At 40.1% G+C, this 18,998-nt stretch overlaps 1 protein-coding gene across 4 annotated transcripts in view; it reads left to right on the forward strand.

The window, feature by feature from the left end:
- Positions 1 to 5,044: 5,044 nt before the first annotated feature.
- Positions 5,045 to 18,998, forward strand: part of PLCE1 (phospholipase C epsilon 1) — a 144,626-nt gene continuing 130,672 nt past the window's right edge. For all 4 annotated transcript variants that reach the window (XM_051619826.1, XM_051619827.1, XM_051619828.1 and 1 more), the window contains exon 1: positions 5,045 to 5,129. The gene's annotated coding sequence lies outside the window, so the exon portion shown is untranslated. The remainder of the gene's footprint in view (positions 5,130 to 18,998) is intronic.

The raw sequence follows: 18,998 nt of genomic DNA on the forward strand, positions 1-18,998 counted from the left end.
TTATATAGTTGCAGAGCCCCTGGAAAGTTCATAGAACAGCAGACTTGGTAAGAAACCTTCAGTCCAGAGTTAATAATGTGAAAACAATTTCTGAAATTCAAGTAGTTTGTCTTCCATATGTTTATTATTTTGAATCATTATGGACTGTACTGGTTTTGGTTATTTATTGAGCAATCACAATAAAATCGTCTCAAAACCAGACTTTTGCTGACATAAGTTTTCTTAACTGAAATTGACTTTCCATAACAATTCTACTCATAAGGCAGAATCACCTTAAGATTAAAACAGAATTATGCTTTATAGAGAGACCTGAGCTGCCCCATCAGAGCAGTCGCAGTGTCCGTGGGCTGTACTTGCGTAACATGATCATGTGTGTAATGGAAGGGATTAATTAATTACACATAAGGCCTATGTGTTCCTTCACAAGAAAAAATGCTATCCATTAGTAAATCAGTTAACATTTTGCTGCACTGGAACCAGTGTGCAGTTAAGAAAACACTCTCAGTCCTTATTTTCATGTGCTTCTTACTGTCTTTCAGAATTTCTGTTTGCTTGTGCACAAGCATGCATGCTTTTCTCTAGTCCTAGCTGAAGGGTGAATTTTGGAGTAAAGCCTTAGGAAAAATGTTTTGGCTGTTTTTAAAAAAATTGAAAGCATATTTATGTAATTAATGTAATTCATTAAATAAATGGCCTGAAAATACTGCTATATGATATCAGGATTACAGCAAAATATTCCTTTTATACATTATACAGCAGCGTTTAGGCAGATGTTGTATAGTTCAGACTGAGCACAGACAAAAAAAGCCAGGTATTCTTGAGTATTGGTCCTACCACTGTAGCTACTTTTTCTTCCTGACATTGGGAAAACTGCCCAAATAAAACTCACATTGCTTTAATTTACCCATCTGTATAATGCAAATAACACCATCTTGCAGAAATGTGTGGAGTTTAATATTTATGCCTCACTCTGAAGTTCATCTTGAAATTAATTTTTTAACCCCAACTCCAAAATACATGGTGTGTAGAAGACTTGTCTGGTAAGAACTAAAAGACATCAGTATTTTCTGAAAGTCGTATATTTTTCTCTACCTATAAATACTATATGTAGAATCCCAGATTAGTAAAAATATCTGAATTTCCACCTTGGGTTTATATGTTTGTGTTGTGTTGCTAGTCAGTCTAGCAATATGATAAACCTGAGCTGGATGTGTTGTCTTTTTATGTTGTCAAGCCTGATGGAGTAGGGTGCAGTGTGATGACTAACAGTCAGTTCTCATGAAATCACGGTGGACACTGAGATACAATGAGAGAGAAAATAAAACTGGAGCATTCTCAAAGGACTTTCTGCTTGGCCACGAATGTTAAAAAGAAATTGACCCACAAGTCAAGTCCAGTGCAGCAGAAGATAGTGTCTTCATCAGCATAGTGCTGAGGTCAACAAGCAGCTCAAAATTCACTTCTGCACGGGAAGAACTTGGGCATGGGAGTCCTCTGCAGAGGAAGTGGAGTCCTGGATGCTCATGAGTGCCTGCAGAGTTCTCTCACCATGGGAGCAAATTGGTTTTGAAAGGTCAGTGACTTTTGTTGATGGGAGTTATTTCTGTTGTGTGTTAAATCAGGAAAAGAGGTCCAAGACTGATGAAAATTGCAGTAACAGAGGCAGACAGATTCCTTGGGTATAACTATTCAAACAGGCAGCTTTCCAATGCGTCATCAAGGAAATGAGGTTCTTCCCAAGTAAATCTGCCTGCAGCATCCCAGAGGATCATGTACTTCTGTTGGAATGAAAGGAAGATGGCTTGTCTCAATTTTAAATGTGTAATTAGGATGCAATTTCATCTTTCTGCATATAACTTCTGACTTGTTTTTCAAAAAGGAAATCACACTAAAAGCATTAAGTACCAGCTTAGGTTGTTAGATGTATCTAGGCACATTATTATGTCACATTTAAATGCTCAATCTGCAATGTTCTTCAGGCATGAAATTCCTGAACTAGCAATTGCACAAATACATTTTAGGAAGAGAGCAACTACGTCAGCAGTCCAGCAGCTTTGCAATCTTGGAAATTTTTTCTTTTCTATGGTATTCAGAGAAGTGAATGTCATCCTGGAGTAAATGAGCACCTAATTATTTTGTAGAGAGCACCTGTCACCTTTGTATCTGACTTAAAACTTCCACATTGCTGTAATTTTTTTACCTCACAGTGTCCAAAAATCTCACTGTCATTAAAAAATCTTCCAGTATTCTGGTGAAATGTGGAAGTCATCAATTTACAAGTGAGAAGCTGGATCTCAGGAAGAGATCCTTAATGCAACAAATTGCTTTAACATATTATTGATTTCTGGTATCATAAATTTGCCCATTGCTGTGTGCCTGAGGTTAGATGCCTTAGTCTTTTGTCGAGTCAAAGATATGGTTATTTCTCAACATTTTCCATTCTGTAAAATGCATCACTTTCTTTTCAGTATAGGATACTTTTTATTGTTGGAGTTTTGCAAGCTGAAAAAAATTAAGTGCAAACACTTTGTGAAGGAAAATTTTAATATATTTTCCACTGGAATAATGTGATAACTTTCCTGTAAAACTGGAAAAGCAGAGAGAAACTGGAAAAAAAACTTCCACGGAAAGGTTCCTGTTGCCTGTGTGTTCAGAAGATAATCCATTGTCACTACTGTAGTGCTGAAAACCTGTTGCATTATTTGTTATTTAGTTGTTGTTATGCCTCTGTCACTAGTACATTCAATACATCAATTGAATGGGTTTTGGGTCAATATACACTATAGGAATATATGGAAGTACTGAAAAATATACAGATCATACAGAACATTAATTGGAAAAGAAAAGATTGACTACTCAAATTTTACTTCTTTCAAATATTATGTAATTATATAAGTATTATATAAGTATTATGGCATTTTTTGGGGTACTATATGCAGTGAATGAAATCCAGGCCACACTTGGAGGCAAAGGGAATATTACATTTTCTGTAGGACTTGGATTTTATCCAATATGTACTGCATTTCAGTCTAGAATGATCAGTATTATGAGTTAATTAACTGAATGAGTTCAACCTGGCCGTTTCTCAGGTTTCCTAAGCAATACATAATTTTGACGTTACATTGCTAAAACGATCAAGCTGCTTTACTATAGTAGATGTATTTTCTCTCACTACACTAATAATCTGAACCTGTAAGTGACTGAAAGAGCCAGATTAGATAATAAAAAAAGCCACGGAGTAGAAAGTGAATAAATATAAAATCTGTAACACTATACCTGACCTAATCTGTAAAAAAAAACCAAAACACCCCAAAATAGATTTTTTTTTTTTTTTTTAAATACGTAACTTCTGTAGACTTTCAGTGGAGAACTGCATTGACTTTTTGGATGTATTTGTTGAATTGCTAATAGACCTTCTCGGCTGGGATTACTATCCGCGAGGCAGGAGTACTGCTGAGCTTCCCTCACAAGGCGGTAACTGCAGAGATGCGGCGTTTGCCCAGGTAACAGACTAGGGTATCTAGTAGCGGATCTGACTTTCAAGCGTTTATATTTGTTCTTCCCTTAGAAAACAGTGCAAGTTCCTGACATTGGAAGGAAATGAAGTAAACTAAGTGTGAGTTTTACGACCCTGTACTAGGACACAACCTCCGCATACCTCAGTTATGAGAACCGGTGCCCTCTTCCTAAAAGTGTCCCAAATAAAGCCGTGTTATTTATGGCCAACTCTCGCCTGTTTAAAAAATGGGAACGCTTCCTTAAAAATGAAAGTTTATGCGACTGACTTTCTTCTCGCTCCACTCTGCGCGGAAAGGATGGCATGCAAAGATGCACGGCCGACCGCACCGAAACCGCACTTTCCCGCGGCGCCGGTGGGAGCAGCGCAGCGCTCCCCCTGCCCTTGACCCGCTGCGCTTCCCGGCCCGCAGATAACGGCTGCCAGCGCCCGCGGGCCGCGCTTCTGGGCCGCGCTTCCCGGCCCGCCGATAACGGGGCCGCGCTTCCCGGCCCGCCGATAACGGCTGCCAGCGCCCGCGGGCCGCGCTTCCCGGCCCGGGGGGGGTGTTTGTTTCGCGCACCTCCCGGCCCGCGGCTGCTGCTGCCGGGCGCGCGCGGGGGCCGTTGAAAGCGGCGCGAGGGGCGCGCGCCGACATTCCGATGCGCTGAGGCAGGCGCCCCGCGATGGCGCTGGAGCGGCTCCCGCTGCGGGGGACGGCGCCGCGCCTCGGCGGAGGGAGGGGAGCCGCGGGGCTGGGGGCTCAGGCGAGCGGAGGTAGGAGGGTCTGGCGCGGGTGACCCCAGATGGCAGCCGCCCCAGCGCGGGGCCGTGCGACCCACGGTGGGACGGGCCCCGGGGTGCTCTCCTTCTGGCTTCGGGGACCCCCTCTGCGGGCGCCGTCTGGTCTTTCAGGAGCAGCCACGCACGGACCGGCCGTGAGGGCGGGCGAAAGGCGGAATCTGCTGGGTTTGTGGTTTAGGATCTGCTCCCTGCAGGCTGACCCGCCAGATTTGCGCGACGCGGAGCAGTTCAAACGCCGCTCGGAGCGAGCGGAGGGGCGGTGGGCAGCCAGGGCGGACCGCAGCCCCCCGAGGCGCCGCCAGACGCGGTGCTGCTGCGGGCCGCGCACCCGCCGCGGCGCGGGGCTGCAGCCCCGGCGTGCGCTTCACCCTCCGCGCCCACCTCGCCGCGGTGCCTGTGCGAGCGCGGGGATGCCGTGGGGCAGGATGAGGAGGAGCTGCCCGCATCCCGCCCGTCTCGTGCCTGGAGCATATTTCCAGCCACCCGTCTCGGGGGCGGTGGCCCGGCGGGAGGATTCCCCCGCCGTCCCCCGCCGCCGAGGAGGGGCGGTCCCGGGGGAGCTCGCTCGGCGGCTGAGTCAGCCGGAGGCGCTGCCCCCGCGGTACCTCCCTCCCGCCCGGCGGGGCGGTGCGCTCCCGCACCGACCGCCCCCGGCTCGCCGGGGTAGGCGTCTCGCTGGTCTCCCGCCCCGGGCAGCGGCGGCCGCGGAGCGCTGGCGAGGCGGGGGTGGCCCTGTCCCGCAGACCGCTTCGCCGCCGAGGCCCCGCTGCCGCTGCTGGAGTCACTGCCCGGCCCGAGGAGGAGGAAGATGCCGAGGGGACGCTGAAAGGTGCGTCCCGTGCTTGTCCCCGCCCGCTTTCACGGACTCGTTTCCCGGTCCCGGAGCGAGGCTGGCGCTTCCTTCAGGGGCTCCCTGGGGCTCGGCCCCGGCGCCTGCCGCCCCGGCGGGGGCTGCCCGCTGCGGCTGTGCCCAAGGGCGGGCGTGGGCTCCTCGTTCGGCCATGTTCTGCAGCCCCGGGCCGCCGGCGGGAGAGCGCGGTGGCCCCCGGTGCCAGTGCCCAGCCCATCTGACCTTTGGTTTCGGGGCTCCCCCCTCTCCGCCGGGAGGGTTCAAGGAAATCGCAAATGCAAAAGCAGTTTGGGGTGGATTACCCGTTTCCCACGTCCTGTAAATGCTTAGAAATTACTTCCTCACTTTCTTTGTTATCTGTTGTTTTAGTTTTTTTTACCTGTTGTAATAAGCAGTTGTTATTTTTTTACTTTAAAGCCTGGCTAATTGTAATCTGGGAGGAGTGGTGTAGCTCACAAGAAGTGTGGTGTTGGAAAGGAACGTCTGCTTGTAAGTGGCAGGGTTGACTCTTACCCCCCCACACTCAGTGGGTCTCGGTGAGCCCCTCTTTCGGGCTCTAAGCACTCCTTGCGGGAACTGCAGGCCCAGGCACCAAGGGCGAATGCATTCCTTCCAGCTCCAGACTTCTCTTCGGCCCACTTGGTGAAGTGAGTTTGAGTTATGAAGACTCTAAGTCTGCAAACATTTAGAGGAGTAGTTTCGCTGGAGCGTTTGTAGGATCAGGACAGAAGTGGCTGGGTGCGATGTTTGTTCTCCTGCATGCTCTTGGGATGCCACCAGCACAGGTGATACGGATAAGAGCCTTTACAGGTGGCTGCGAGCTAGGCTTCTGATAAAGGAAGTGTAAGAGCTGGGTAGAGTGGTAGAGAAATGCTTAGAGAATCAGCTGTACGTCAGGGGAGCAGTGAAATGTTTCGTGTTTCATAGTAAGGCACGTGTCTGAGGACCAGAATCGGGCTTGCTGTTGTATTTATATGACCAAAGTTTGCTAAATGTTTCAATCCGATATATTTTGTATACTTGTCCAATTGAAAGGGATCAGAAAACCTGCCCATTATGGAAAAAAGCATTCAGCAGTTACTGCAAAGCAGTGACCACTATGTGGTTTAAGAAGCAACACTTTCCAACTTCAGACAAACATCTTTCATCTGTGGTATCTCATCCTGTGAAGAGTCGATGGCAAACAACTCATGTTTGTTATCCTTACAAAAATAAAAGCACCTAAACAAATCTGACAGCAATGAAATAAACGAGGTGAAACCAGAAACAGACATAACGTTTTTGTGTATTAGTAAATACTTCAGAGAAAAGCCCAAGTCAGAAAAGAATGTGCCCAGACTGTGCAGAAATTCACAAACGGATTACTAAAATCTTTCTTAGATCTAAATAGAATTTATTCATGTTCTGCGATAGTGAGTTATTAATCTTGTAATGAGTTCATTCTTATTTTCACACATGATAAGAAGTTTTGTTATTAAAACACTGTGACTACAGACCAGACGGTGCAGTTCCTGTCCTTTCAAATCAGATGAATGTGATGCATCTTAACCAATAAAAGTGTGATGTTAATCCAGACTTCCAACAATTTAATTTATTAAGGAAAAAAACCCCTCAAAGTACAATGTTAAGTTCAAGAAACATGAAAGCTTTACTGCAGAATAAAAAAATTCTGAGAACTGTATTTACTGGAAATCTGGCAAATTCATCAAAGAGTTTATAAAGTTGAGATTTGCGGGATTTGTAAAATAAGGAAAGTAAATTATATTTATTTAGGTTATCCAAAAGAATGTTGTGAAACAATTTGGGCACTATTTGTAATTGCCCATAGAAGGGACTTTTTCTTATATTAAAGGGCTGTTCTGTTGAAGAGAGATATGAATATTAAGATCCAGCAAGTCCACTGAAATCCAGGATAGAAGAAAGGCACATTGAAAAGTGACAGTTGTAACTGTTCCTGAAAGATTGTGGTAAATTTATAATGGTTGGAAACATTTAGCTCAAGTTAGCAGCTCTTTTTTTTTTTTTTTTTGAGAAGAGCAGCTGTAATTTAGCAATAGTTCTTGGATTTGAAACAAGAATTAATGAAAGGAAGATGAGTTCTAAGAAGGCAAAAGGCAATTATTCTATTCATTTAAAGTCCTTGATTTGCATAGGGATTTTTCATTAAACATTAAAACTAAGGGGTATTTTAATGATCAGTTGCATATTTACAAAAGTATTTCTTTAAGGTTTTCTTTTAAAACACCAAAGACCACACTTTAGAACAAGGGTTGTCGTTTTGTTTTCTGTTTGTACAGCACCTACTGCAAATGGACATTGGCTTATGACTGTAAGCCCTAAACTCTATAAATTATGATGACAGTGTTATTAGCAATGATTCACATCTCTTGTTTTATATACTTTTTGAAAATAGCAGTAACTGAAATATGGGAACAAATCGTGCAGCTCCAGCATGGACAGACTTAGTCTCACGCCTGTTCACAATGCTGCCATTGATGGTTTCATTTGAGTAATGGCTGTAATTTTATTATGCAGACAGCAGGTTGATGGCTTTCTGTACCTTTAGTATGTAGTCTTGATTAATTTTTATATTATACTTTTAATCATGGCTCTGTTCTATAAAGCTATTAGCATGCCAACCTGAAATCCATGTTTTTCCTTAGGTTAATTTGGTCCCTTCTTGAACCTTCTTAATCTCATTTAGAAGAGAGTTGTTCCACATATACTTGAAGGCCTACATGACTGAGTACATACTATATGAGAGCAGTCCAGCTTACTCTGCATACTCCTTTATTTGCCTTGGCAAACCTATACATATATCTGCTTGTGGGTGTGGTTTCCATAGTCATGCTTCTGCCAGATATTGGTCATATTTTACTCTGATTTTTTTTTTTTTTTAACAAAATGTTCATCTCCTGAAAAGTGAGTTGTGTTTAAGAGCTGATGATCAGGTGCTGATGGTTTTTCTTTGCATTTCCTATAATGGGAGCTCTCTAATCCTTATGTTTTTGAGGCACGTTATTTTGATCTTTCTTGAAACAGTGACGTGCATTTGTCAATATGTCACTGTGGGATCAAAGTCTGATGTAATTTCATATACTCTGTCATGTTGACATCTCCATGCAAGACTTAAATCATGTCACTGAATTTAAACTAGGCCATCCACAATACTCTCTTCTTAGCTACCCAGTCACTCATAAATAATCCAACATGTTCAAACAAAAGCTAGATTTGCCATCAGTTACCAAAAACTTGTAAGGTGCAAGAACTAGAAGGAATGAGCTCAACTTGCCACCAGAATTAACCTTTCTTCCAGAGCCTATTCCATTTCTCCAGTATATCAACTGTCAGTGGTGAGACCACAGGTAATACCAGGTAGCTCTTTCAGTGAGTGATTTAAAGTAGCAGGGAACCATGCCTTGGGAAGTATGTGACATCCCAGGCTGCTGCCTTCTGCCTTCTTTGCGCCTGAAACTCTTTATGTGCTCCAGCATAACTTTCAGGTATTGAGACAGGGCAGGCTTGAGTCTTGTACAAGGAAGTGTATTCTGTAGACCAGTATACTTCCTCTAGTATTTTACTTCCTCTAATATTTTACTCACAGTAGTCTGAGGCATAATAGTTTTAATTGACTGTGGGATTCTTTTTTTCTACATTGCTATCAGTAGGTAATATTTAATTATTTCTTACAACATTTTAAGTGGAGCCACCTCATGAAAAAAAAACACTATATTTTTCAGTAGTTGTAACATCATTAGTAATTAAAATTAAATACTTGGGTATTTTCAATATTCTTTATGTTACTTATTTGAATGTTTTAAACAAGACAAAAAGTGGAAACATTGAGTTCAAAGTCAAAGCTACCATTTGAATACATTTATTTTGGGGATAATGGTTTTATTCTATTAGTATGCACAAGTGCTGCATAACTTGCATCTAAGAATAGCGTGTTTTCTTAAACAGATGACTCTCCAGTTGCATTGACCTTGCCTTGTGTAGCGGATCCTTGCTGTCTGTTCTTTCAGACAATGCTCTGATGAGACCTCTCCTCCCACAGTATTTTTCTCTGTCTGTGCTACAGCATGCAGCAAGAATGCTGCTGCAGCCATCTCTGGTATTTGAGGGTTTTGTTACACTTCATCTTCTTTCTAGCATTTTCATAATGCATTCCTTTACACCCAAGTACAAAACTCTGTTGCTTGGATTAGGTTAATTTCTTTCTGTAGCAGTGCAAATATCTTTCAGCAGTATTTGGGGAAACCCGATTTGGTTTCCCTTTGGAATTCATCAAGAGCAAAAGGTGTCATGTAGCAGAGCAGCTACTGCTCTGTGCACTACCAAGAGGTTTACATTGAAGAACAACCTGTAGACTTCCTCTTGAGGAACTTTCTTGGCGTGAATTCCTCCTTTTTAATCCCTTCAGGGTTGCTATGATCGTTTTGGATTACAACTGTGTACCAAATTGCAAGGGGAAAAGAAAACCCAGTATTTTAATATCTTGGCTGAATTGCTTCTTGAAGACAGTATTGGCTAATTTTAGGTAATTTTCATACTTCGACATCTGATTTATTTTCAGCCAGTTATTGTTTGTTTCAGACAAGTATGTTAAAAATTATTTAGAATTAGATTGTTTCATTGATGGGCAGAGATTTCTAAGAATTGGTCAGCATTTTTCCAACTTTTACTAGAAAAATTCATACTTTTGATGACTTTCAAATGTATCAGATGTTATGTGAAAGCTGTAGGAAAATAATCTAATTTCAGGTATTTCTTGTGAAAACTTAAAGTTTTTGCTTGCTCTGTGCACTTGTTTTTGTTCTACAGGCTTATGGGCAGCAGTAAAAGTAGAGGAATATCTGTCCAAGGCTGCAATCCCCTGGATTCCTGACTGCAGGAGAGGCTGACAAACAGGCTGTGCCTCCCTGTTTGGGTCTGTAATTCACATTAGCTCTTTAGCTATGCCATGGGTAGGTTTTCTGTAATGCTTTGAGCAGCAAAGGTGTGAAAGAGTGCCAGGTATATAATGCTTCTTGAAGTCTTTTGTATTGTAGTACTTCTGCATTATTGCAGTACTTTAGGTTTTTCAGATGAGAAATATGTCGCAATGTGGCTCCTTTAGAGCCCTTGAAATTTGTCAGTGTAGCTGTTACTTTTGTGAATAGTCTGTTATTTTTGCATTTCTCCCCCAAAGAGCCAAGTGGACATCCAAAAAGGGGAGAGTTTCCCATAATTACCTTTGCTTTGTTGTGTCTGCACTTTTGTTTGTTTGTTTTGCTTTTCTTAATAGTGAGTTTATAGAAGACACAACAAAAATAGAAACAATAAAATCAATCAGTTGGACAGCTGCTTGTGTTGGAAGTATTTTAACCTTAATAACCACTCAAACTGTTGCTCTTTTTATCAGTTTCAATATACATGTGCTTTTATTCTGTGCTTTATTTCCACAAAGTATAAACAAGAAATTCAACTTTGGTGGTGGTGGTGTCCACTCAGTAGATATAGAAAGGAAATATGGAGAAAATGATTACAGAAGTGGATGGTTTATTGTATGTCACTAAATGAAACCTCTGTGATAATTCCATTTAGAGGCCTTCCCAGTTCATTAGCCTGGGTAATTTAAATAGGTAAGTTCAGTTATAGGGCTCTTTATTTTATTTTTGCAGGACAAATTTAGTAAATGGCTATCACTATCTCATCATCTGTCGCTGTATAACAGTTCCAACAAGTTATACCATCCAAATATACTGTTCCTTTGAATAGTGTAATATGTCTACCAGTGTTTAATGGGTACACTTAATGTTTTCGTTCTGCGTGGTTTAGTTTGTTTTCAAAATGAGATTTCCTCTTCTAAGGTATGGCTATTGGAGGGCGCTGTTGGAGGACTATAATAACTGCTCAGTGCTCCCTGCCCACCAGTAATTAATCCAGTTTCCAGTTTTGCTCTGGGTGAGCTGTTATCTATCAGAACAGCTCAGTCATGCCTTCCCCCAGTGTTGTATGATGACTGCAGTGTTTCTGAAAAAAGGAGAATTCTTTTAATTTGCTGAAAAGGCAAAGTGTACAGCTTTTTCTTTCCTTAGCATTAAAACTACTTTGTCTGTAATCCGGACTCGTTATCTAAAAGCAGTTCTTTGTCTTCTGTGTCTTTGAAAATATGGGCTCTTTGGAGTATACGGTGTCATAGAAACCTATATACCCTTTCTATGTCTTAAGTCTCTTAAATTGTTAAATGCCTTTTTTTTTTTATAGTCAGCTGAAATTTTTTTTGTTCCAACAAATTCTGAGCTATGAGAAATGTTTTATTTTTAACTGCATTTCTGTGTCACTCCTTTATGAACAATTTTTGGAAGAATGTTTTCTTTGTTGTGATTATGTTTGTGCAGCAAATTGTGGAGCTCTGTCTTAATACTTCTTATTTCTGTGTAGTAGAAGATGCAATGTCTTGAGGAGATCAGGGAAAAATAGGAAGTCTTCTTTAATTTTTTTCAGATTCATTTGTATTAAGAAATAGGAATTTCTTGGGAATCAGCAATGTTTTGGGATGTAAATGATCCTTCATACTCTTCCAAAGTAGAGAAATAGAAAAATTGTAGATGTCATTGGAAGAATCAGGAAAAAGAAGAAGTAATTTATAATACTAATAAATGTATAATACCTAAATTTAAAATATATTTTCATGGGTTTTTATAAGTCCTCCAATCAGAACCATTTTTTATCATGAAAACTATGGTGAGCACCAACTGTTCAGTGTATGAAGTTCCAAATCCTTGTTATCCTTCCCTTTCTATGATTAGTTTGGCTTAAAAGTAATAAATGTGGAATCTCCCTATTTGTCTTAAAGCTTTTAAACATTTATTGTTCCCATTTCCCTCTTGTGTTTATAATTAAATGGTTATGAGTAACTATATAATGGTACGTCTAGGGGCTTCTAGAAAAACTGCATTTTCTGAAGACATGACTGTAAGGATTAGCAATACTGTGAAGTCTGTCTGGAAATAAATTCTCCATACTGTTTGAACTGTGATTCTAGATTTGTGAGCCAGGTTCCGTAGTGGTTTGTAGAAATAAACAGTTCCCTAGACAGCAGGCTATGGAACAGGTCAGTGTTAAAATGTGCAGTAACGTCTTTCAAATGTCTGTAGAGTACTAGACTACTAAGTCTGCTGGAATTATCTTTCAAGATTCAGATCATAGCACACATTGAGAGTTTTGTTACCTGATAGGCATAGGAATGGTAGAGATGCATGGATAGTACAAGGTTTTCAGGAGGGCTTCACATCCACCCCTCCAGAAGAGGCAAGTTCTCTTAAAGAAGCGTGTGCTCTTAAATTTGCAAATGTCATTCTACTTTACCAAAAAAGCTTACCTCCATGTTTGTGTCATCCCCTCATTTGATTCCGTATACCCTTTATTATATTATGCAAGTTGATCATCTAAATGTTAAGCCTTAACAGTCAGTTGTCCAGGTACATAAAAGTTGTTATTTAGGCTAAAATTTGAGGACAAAAGATAATGTGCCACAGTTATAATGGTAGAGCATAGTATTATCCTGTATAACAGCTTCTGTGCACCCCTGAACTTCATCTCAACCATGTACTTTTTATAAAGCTGTATGAAGTTGACTTACGAGTTACTGGGAGAGCTGTAAAAATATTTGAGGAAGGTGCGTGCACAGATTTAGAGCAAGGCAAAATTTTTTGGTGTAACCATCATTGGAGCTATCAGTAAAGTATTTGATCTGTGCATGAGTCACTCTGCTCTGAGATCACATGCCTTGCTCTGATTTGGCACGGTGCTCTGATTATTTTAATTTTTCTTTATAATGCCATTCTCAGACTTTTATCAGCTTTTTTTCTGCTCCCTTGAGCTCTGAGGACATTATTGAGAAGAGTAGGAAGCCCGAAACAAACAAACAAAAAACCCCATCCACTTGCTGTTCTTTCTTGAATTTACACTTACCAAAACTCTCCCAAACATTTCAGGTACATTTGACTCAATGAAAACAATGGATAATTTTAAAAAAACAAAACCCGTCTGCTGTTTTCCTGTCTTCTGGTTGTCCTGCCTTACTCATCTTGCTTACAGTCAAGCTCTATTCTGTTAGCAACCATGTGCACCCCTGTAGAGTTTTTAAAGTTTTAATTGAGACAGTGACTGCCTCAGCGCTTAGGCAGCAAATGCCAAGAAGGTTGACCATGTTCCCTCTACTTGCCAAAAAAGCGTGAAAGCTGGGGCCCTTTGCCTCTTAAAGAAAAAGAGACGCTCTGATCTTTCTGCATACAGATTTTTGCAAGTGTTGTGAGTCCCTGACCTATTCTTGGTAGATCTTGTCTATCTCTTGCATGCTAGATGTGGCCAAAGGCCCCAGGAAAAAGCTACAGTGAGCTTGTGTAGATCAATCTGGGCTTATCCCTCTGATTATTGCTTTGACCATGCTTTCTTTTTCTCTAGTTATAGTCTGAAATATATATATATATATAAAAATTAAAAATCCCATCTCTACAGTGATAGTTTTTTATGCAAGTGGCTTGTCTCTGTTATTCTTTCTACTAAATCTAAAGATCTGCTTGCTTAATTTTTAAAATATTTGATGTACATGTGGGTGTATAATTAAAAGAGCACAGATGTTGTAATCTTGGTATCATACTATTTATTGTGTGTTTTTGTGTTGGCATTTCCAGTACCTGGTCCTGTAGAACTTTCAGTATTTAGATAATCTGACAATACATTGAATGATGTGTGACTAAGTAAAACATACTAAGAACATTAAGTAACAAGGGAAATTATCAATAGACTTTAGTATGTACTGGTGCAGTTTAAAAATATTTAATCATTATTGAGAAAGATATCAATGTAAACCATTAAAAATCAGAATCTTGAGTTTAAAAATAGTACAATAATAATACCTCTTGCACATTCTTCTTACCAGAACTATACGTGGGACTATACAGAGTTTGCTTTTAATTTTTTTCTAGTGGGTGAATCATGAAAACCAAGCAGGTGTTTTGGTTTCTAAGGTTATTACAGGCAATAATTATGCACACCTGAATTATGTACAACTATTATACAGTTATATAAGTGGTGTACATCTGACTTGGCTTTTTCTCTGTAGTTATGGCGTATTTTCTGTAGTGGGTATAGTCTTACTTAGAGAGATCACATGTAAAATAAGTGATGTAAAGCATATGTTATGTTTTCAAAAATACATTGAGACGTTGCAGTACTATTAGGGTTATTGCTTCCCTAGCTGTTTCTGCTTCTATAACAGCTTTGAAATGGTTAAATAAAAACACCCAGCATTAACGAACAGTTGATAAAGCCAGAAAACTATATAGAATCCAAGAAGATCGTAGTGTGAGGAGTGCACTGTCAATTTCTAATTTAACCTGTTCTCAGATTCCTTTCAGAAACTATTCTAAGTTTGTCATACACTTTGGGAGGTCATAGAATCGTAGAATCATAGAGCTATTCGGGTTGGAAAAGACCCTTGGGATCACCAAGTCCAGCCATCATCCCTACTCTACAAAGTTCTACAGTAGATTTGGATTTTGAAGGTAGAACTTGCCTTCCTTAAACTAAATTTAATTCTACTGATTTTATTTTTCTTAAAAGTAGGTGAAAAGGGAAAGCAGTATTCAATAAGTAATTTTTGATAGCTTTGAAAGTAAATAAAAATGTCTTGAATATATAGGGGCTCTGAGTGTGACATAGTCCATGCTAAATTAACAGGAGCAGGTCTAAGAGGTGCTTAACAATTTGCAAGATAAATTCATAATAAAATAAGAGGACTACTGATAAAAAAAACCCAAAATCAAAACACAAACAAAAAAACCCCACAAAACCAACACAACAAGACAAAAAACTGGCAAAACTGAGCTCTGGAGCTTAAGGGTTGCCAATTGATTTGGAAAGGACAGAAATGACAGATATGCAGGAGTGGGAGGTAACTGTTTTGAGGTGTGGTAGTTGCATGCCTATGAAGACAGATAAACATTATTTAATTTGAAATCTGAAAAGACAGGTTATTCTGCTTTCATTTATGTCTGCTGGTTTTATATGTTGTTTCCTCATAGGTCATCTACTAATTTCTATGAGCTTTATTCTAGATGTATATGTACTGTTGTTTTCTCCTCCTCAGTCCTCACACAGGAAAGTGACATATGGTAAAGCAATACCATCCCCATTAGAAACTGTTACTATTTAAACAAAGAACTCCATATAGTGTGCAAGATACTAGCTGGGGAAAGGAGAGCTTCTGGTTGCCTATTGCACATTGAGTTCTGGTACCTTCACTGAGTTATGATTAAAAAACACTTACTAGACATATAATCAATGAACTTGATCAGTTGTAGCAAGCCACTGATGTTCATTGACTTACAAGCTGTCTTGAAACAGTTTTTTGACTTTACACTGTTTTGAAACATTACATAGGTTTTTGTTGTACACAGAGCACTGTTGCTACCATCTGCTATTGTTTTGTTCAAAACTGTAGATTGTGTGGACCATTAGTTTTCATCACTGCTATGTCTCCCCTTCGGGATCTTTTCTCATGCCAGTTATTACTTCATAACTCAGCTGCCTACTAAGGTCATTGTTGAACGATAAGTCCTGCAGGTAAGCCTTCTGCATCTACTCTATAGGTTTTTCCCCTCAGCAGGATGAGGTCAGTGTTGTCATTTTGCCCAAGAGAAGCCTATTACCAGGCCTTGGGCTGCTCCTTGTTTTTCAGTTTGTTGCCTCAGTGCTGGCATGATAGTGCTGGATTCAGCGTTTCAGAGTCACCGCCTCATCCCTGCTCTTGGCCTAGCTAGGGACTTGAAAAAGTCTATATTCATTGTGCTGTTTGGGTGTTAACTTGCTCATTAAATATCCTCAACTTCTTTCTTCAACTTTTGAGAATGTGGTTGTCGCAGATGGTGAGGCCAGTGATCTCTCTTGTTGGAGCATTGCAGGATGGGGCAGCAGGAGGGTGAGCTGGGGCCTGAGGCTCTGTCACAGCCCACTCATCCTGAGACCAGCACCAGTGGTGAGTTGGGTCTGGTGTTGATCTGATGAGTCTGGTTGCAGGGTCAGGAGCAGTGAAGGACAGGGCCTGGGCCCGGAGCTGCTGACGATGTAGCTCAGCCCAGGACCTGGAGAACAAGCCTTGAGCTGACGTGGCTTCTGGGCCCATTGGTGGGGCTTGCAGGTGGGGCTGATTTTGTCAGTTAAGGACTCGGTGTCCTTGGGGCCCTGACACTCCCTCTGAGAGACATCTGCAATGATCCTGACCTGGATTAACATCGTATATCATTGTGTCAGTTGCAGCATTGGTTTGTCATTATCATGCCCAAATACGTTACAGAAAATGGAGTAGTTTCATCTTCTTTGACTGTTACAGCAGAAATAACCTTGAGGGTTTCAGCGTGCGTTTGCTGGTTCCTTATCTTTTACAGTCCTTTTGTGGCTGGGTTCTTTGGCTTGTTTAACTGTGCCACTGGCTGTTTCCTCTCTGGTGCTTTCTCTTGTCCTCCGCTCGATCTTAGGGTGTACCCCAAGCGATTGTATGTGCTTCCTCCCTTCTAGGACCTTTTAGAGCTAAATGTAAGGTTATTAAGTAATGTGATAGCAGCAGAGAAGAACAATCAAATGGATGCAAACTAATATTTCTGCTTGACTGAGAAAGTGTAGACTGTATAAGTAATGTGCATTTTTGCAGATGTCGTTACTGAGGCATATGACTATTGGAATGTATGTGTATCTAGTTTAGGGTAAAAACACGCCAAAAAGAATCCCTACTAGCATTTTCAGATTTTACTGAAGCTGCATTGTTTGGAGACTAGCAGAGTCTCTGGCACATATTGCCGCTTATGTCAAAATAAAAAAGGGTGTTCCAGAGAAGGAAGTGTTCTTTTCCAAATTATGATTGCATTTTTTTTTGCCTGATTTCTTATGGAAATGACTTTGCAAAGTCACACTGTATGTCTGTGTGTCTTTTCTTCCAACTTTTAACTTGGCCTCTAAAGATACTGAAGACTCAACAAATTTCTTGAAAATGTTACTGAATTGCAGCAGAGTAGTTCTTTAAATCATTCTGGCTGTGAAAAAAAGTTGCTCTGAGAGATCACATGTGAGTAGAGAAAATACTTAGTAATACCCCAACTGTAATAATCTCCTTAGACATAATGATTATTCAGAATTCATTACTTCTAGAAGTAACTAATATATATAATTAATGGTTATTTTGTGCTCTGTTGTTTTTGAGTGTATGTTTAGCTACTGAATACATGGACATTAAATATCTTTAGAAATATTTGTCCATTCATTTTACCAACAATTTTACTGTGTTAAAATTGCATTTAATCTATTCAGCTTAAAGTACCTGAACTTTTAAGAAATGTAGTGAACTCTGAACAAGGGATTGTTTGTGTTAGATAAGTGTAGAATTGCTTTTGCCGTATGTTCTTATCCCAATTTACTATATTGTGAAGACTGAAGTAGACTAAAAATGTGGGATAAAGTCCCATCTTACCAAGGGAGCAGATTTTCATGTTTAGAATTCTGAATTCTTTTCTTTAATCAAGGAGCTGGACCAGTCTACCCAAGAGTGAGTTGTTTTATGATGACTGCACTCGAGTGGAGCACTTGAGGTTTTATCCCAGAATAAATGGTCAAGTCCAAATGTACAATTATTAGCCACAGGTTCTAAACAGGAATCTCACAGTAGTCAGAAATCCTTAATGGACTACTTTCATAGAGGCTCTGAAAGGTAACCAAGAAAAGCTAGTAAGTCTGCGTTTGCTCAGCAAGGATATAGATTTTAATTACAATTATTTTAAAGATCCTCAAATAAAGGATTGCATAAATTTATCATAATCATATGTGGAGACATGCTGTGTTGATCTTCAGGCATGTTTCTCCTTCAAATAAGTTAAAATGTTAAAGTAATCCAAGTGAATCTTCAGGAACATGGAAGTTTCTCTGAACATACAATTTTCTCTGGGTCTAGTTCAATTTATTTTAAAAGATGAAGACATGGTGGTATACTATAAAAGAAGCCTCCTAATTTTGAGACGGGGTGTATTTCTATCCAGTTTTTTTATTGAATAAGGTTAAATTACTAGTATTTATACTATGGATTGCAATAATGCCTACAAGAATTTAAAACAATTTAAAATGATCACTTAAAATTGATTATGTTGGTAATGGCCTCTTATGTTAACATAGTAAATATCTTGCAACATCGCAAAAAATATTGTGCAGTTATGTGGTGGCTTGCTGCTTGCACATTTAATTCGGGGAAGAGCCAACATCATAGAGATTACTTCATGCCTTGAATGAATCAGATGTCTCTCAGGGAATGATGTGGTTGATAAAGGCATTGCAGGCAACAAAATTAATGAAGTGTCCATTTGCTGATAGTTGTGTAGTGCTTTTTCAGTGTCACAGTGTTTAATATCTAGAAATGTTAGAACAGTAGGATTAGTATAGAAATTGTTTAATGTATTTTCAGGGATGCTTGATCAATAATCTTAAAATGACATCTTTTTCAAGAAGGTAATTTATTGCCTGATAAGCAAAACACACTGTTTGTTTCTCTTGTATTCTCTATCAGGCATGATAATAATATGCAGATGAAATAGCAGATGTTCAAAAGAGAAAGTAAAAATAATCAGGGACTAAATACTATAATTCCTGAATGAAGGGTGTGAATAGATCAGGAATGGTATACAAAGAAAACGTGTTTTGAGAAAGCTCAGTAGTGCTGCAGTGGTTTAGTTATGTTAGTTTTCAGCATTTAAAATTGTTTTCTTTGCCTTTCCAGAAGTATGAATATACAGACTGACAAATGACTGAACTCTTGTTCAC

Source organism: Apus apus, chromosome 4 (genome assembly GCF_020740795.1).
Source record: "Apus apus isolate bApuApu2 chromosome 4, bApuApu2.pri.cur, whole genome shotgun sequence".
NCBI classification, from domain to species: Eukaryota; Metazoa; Chordata; class Aves; order Apodiformes; family Apodidae; genus Apus; species Apus apus.